Source organism: Pteropus vampyrus, unplaced genomic scaffold, assembly GCF_000151845.1.
Source record: "Pteropus vampyrus isolate Shadow unplaced genomic scaffold, Pvam_2.0 Scaffold7, whole genome shotgun sequence".
NCBI classification, from domain to species: domain Eukaryota; kingdom Metazoa; phylum Chordata; class Mammalia; order Chiroptera; family Pteropodidae; genus Pteropus; species Pteropus vampyrus.
In genome coordinates, this window is record NW_011888788.1 from 67,729 (window position 1) to 70,876 (window position 3,148).

The 3,148-nt window shown below is 43.1% G+C and overlaps 1 pseudogene; it reads right to left on the reverse strand.

Annotated features, from left to right (window-relative positions):
* Positions 1–2,766: 2,766 nt before the first annotated feature.
* Positions 2,767–2,885, reverse strand: LOC111747015 (annotated as a pseudogene).
* Between the last annotated feature and the right edge of the window lie 263 nt (positions 2,886–3,148).

Below are 3,148 nucleotides of genomic sequence, written 5' to 3' on the forward strand. Positions count from 1 at the left end.
AAAGTGGGGATGATCTTACCTATACTTCAGGGTGTGGCAAAGGCCAGAAGAGCTCCAGGCAGTGAAAATGCTTTGCCAGCCGGACACTTAATATGTACTCAGTGAGTAATGGCCATGACTATTCCTTCCCCTCTCTCCTTTCTTCCCAGCTCAGCTCAGTGAGACCCAGGAATCTAGGTAGAAATCCGGGTGTGGGCTCAGACCCAGAATTCTCACTTAGCCAGGGAGTGTCTAATTTGCATAAGGCCTGGTGTGTACCTCTTCTTGCCTTTAGTTCCTGTGAGCTCACATCACCATTTAAAAATAGGGTGTTGATCTTCCCCTTTTCCCACCGCTCCCTTTGACTGTTGAAAGAATTTTCAGCTATTAATCAAATATGCCAAGTTTGGAAGCTGTTTTTCTTTTGGCCCAGTGCGGAAGGGGGTCACCCGCTTAGGAAGCCCTTGATTATCTGCTTTACTGGAGGGGAGAGGACAGCAATGATCTCACACAGTGGAGGGTCCTGGAAGCTTTAAAAAGAAAAGTCAATTTTGTTCTTTCTGCTTACAAAAGCAGAACATATAGGCAAAATGGAAAAATGTAGAACAGCAGGAAAAAGTCCCCCCCCACCAAAGTATCCATAATAACCCCAACCAGGTACAATCACTATTAACATTTCAGTGTATTTTTTCCTGGTTTATTCCTTCCCACACAATTTTGATATAATTGAGACCATACCATATACATAAAATGTTGCGGCTGGTTTCTCACTAACAACATAACATTTATAAACATAATTTCTCATGTTTATGTAATAGTCCAGCAAATAGTTTCTTAATCCTTCCCCTGTTGGAGGACATTTAAATGTGTCCAGGTTTTTTGGCGGGGAGGTGGGGGGTGGGGTAGGAGAGGGCTATTGTATATGTGGCTGTGATAAAAATGTTTATGTTCTTGGCTTTTCCTTCTCTTATTTGGGTTATTTTCTCAGGAGGGATCCTAGAAGTAGGTGACTAGGAAGATAAGTGTAAGGCTCTGGAAGATTTTGCTGAACCCCAACAGGTATCTAGATTCAAGAATGTACTTTAATGTTGGTGTCACTGAAGTCCTGTGAAATCAGCCCAAAGCAACCCTGGGATGCACTGCACTGGTGTAGATGAGGAAGTGTTTAATATTAGAAGTGTTTTGGGTCTCTTTAATATTAGAAGTGTTTTGGCACCCCATTCAATACAGGGAACACTCAACCCACTGTGGGACTGGATGCAAAGGCTTGGATGATCTGCTTTCTCACAAGCATTCTCTGGGACACAACATGTTTCAGAAAGTATTTGGAATTCAGTGAATGAAACTTAAGCCGTGTAAGCTGTGCCTCCAAGCCTGTGTCTCCCTGCATTCACAAGTCCCAGTTTGCAAAAAAATGACTTGGTATTATGTCAGCTAGGAATGCCTTTGTCTTAAACAGATACAAATTTCTACTTTTTTACTTAAGAGAACAATCCAAGGTATGCCCAACTGCCCAACTGTGCTGTCTAGGCCTCAGGCTCCATTTTTCTGTTCTGCCATCTCTGGCACGGTGGTATTTGTTTTTTTTAGTTGTTGCCCCATATTCCTAAGATGGCTGCCACACCTCCAGATATCAAGTCCTCATTCTAGGTCTGAATATGAAAGAATGATAATGGGGTGAAGGGACATGCCAGCCAGGTCTATTCTTTATATCATAAAGGTAAAAGCTTTTCTAGTAGCCCCACCCAGCAGATTTTCACTCACATCTCATTAGCCAGAACCAAGCCAAACAGCCATTCTTGAACCAATTGTTAAAGAAGATGAATAAGATTATATGGCCTTTAGACCAATCAAGATTCACCCCCAGGGCTTAGGTAGGGGCCTACCCTTCCCCTCCTTGACATCTGTGGATGACCAGTGTCATGGGAACAAATGAGTTTTCCCAGCAGAGAATAATAGGGTAGGAGTAGGAGGAATGAGTGTTACTAGGAAGACTACATTGCCCTGTGCTTTGTGGAAGATGTTATGATTTCATCTCCAGGGTGGACTCTCATTGGCCGATGTCCATTCCTCTTGCCCAGTGATTGGCTCAGAGATGAACACATGGTCCAAATAAGGCCAGGACATCCAGTCCAGAATGGAGAGAAGAGAAGGTTCCTCTTTATCTGGGCAGTGCACCCTCACGTGTGATGCCCAGAACTGCTACGGCTATTTTGTTGCCATGAGGGAAGCCGGACTGAGAATGAAGTGACAAATACACAGAGGAGGAAATAGAAATCCGAGGGGAATTCCTAAGAAATAGAGCCAAGGCCTTGATCTAACTATACCTGAGGCCCTCCTGACTTCTAGACTTTTCAGTCACAAAGCCAACATCTGATCCTTGTTATATAAACTAGCTTGATCAAGGTTTCTGATGCAACTAAAGAACTGTAACTAATAGAGATACAAACAGAAACTTTGAAAAAAAGGTTGTGTGGTTAGCCTGACAAGTAAGTTTGAAGAATCTGATTATGCAAAGTTTGACGGTTTTCTTTCATATGCTGATATGTAATGTGGAGCTTCATGAGGGCAGATCTCACATAGCATTTCTGGAACATATTATCCTCAGAATCATTTTATTATAGGACAGGGGACATCATTGAGAAATGTTGTCAAGCCTAACCCCTATCCTATAAACCTAGTTTTTTTATTTGTTTGTTTATTTGTTTTAGGCGAGGCAATCCTTGGTTGACCTCGCAGATTGCAAGGACCTTGTCAGCTTACAATCCCTTATATATATTTTTTTTATGCCTACAGCACTTGGTCTCCTTAGGTGGTCTCCCATCCAAGTACTAACCAGGCCCAACCCTGCTTAGCTTCCAAGATCAGATGGGATCAGGCTTGTTTAGGGTGGCATGGCCGTAGAACCTTGTTTTTTAACCAGAAACAAGACTTGTAGTTAATGTGGACAGAGCTGGGAGGAGAGTCAAGAGAGAGGGTAAAGGTTTCAGTTCCCCAGATTTTTCCCCTGTACGGTCTGTGAGTTTCCTCCTGAAGAAGGCCCGATCTCAAACAAGTCAGACACAAATGTTAATTAGTATTTGGTACTGAGTCAATTCCAGGAAGCTCAGTGTAGCCCAGAGAGCTGCAGCTAAGGAGGAGGGGTGAAGGTGATCAGGGTTCTTGTCCT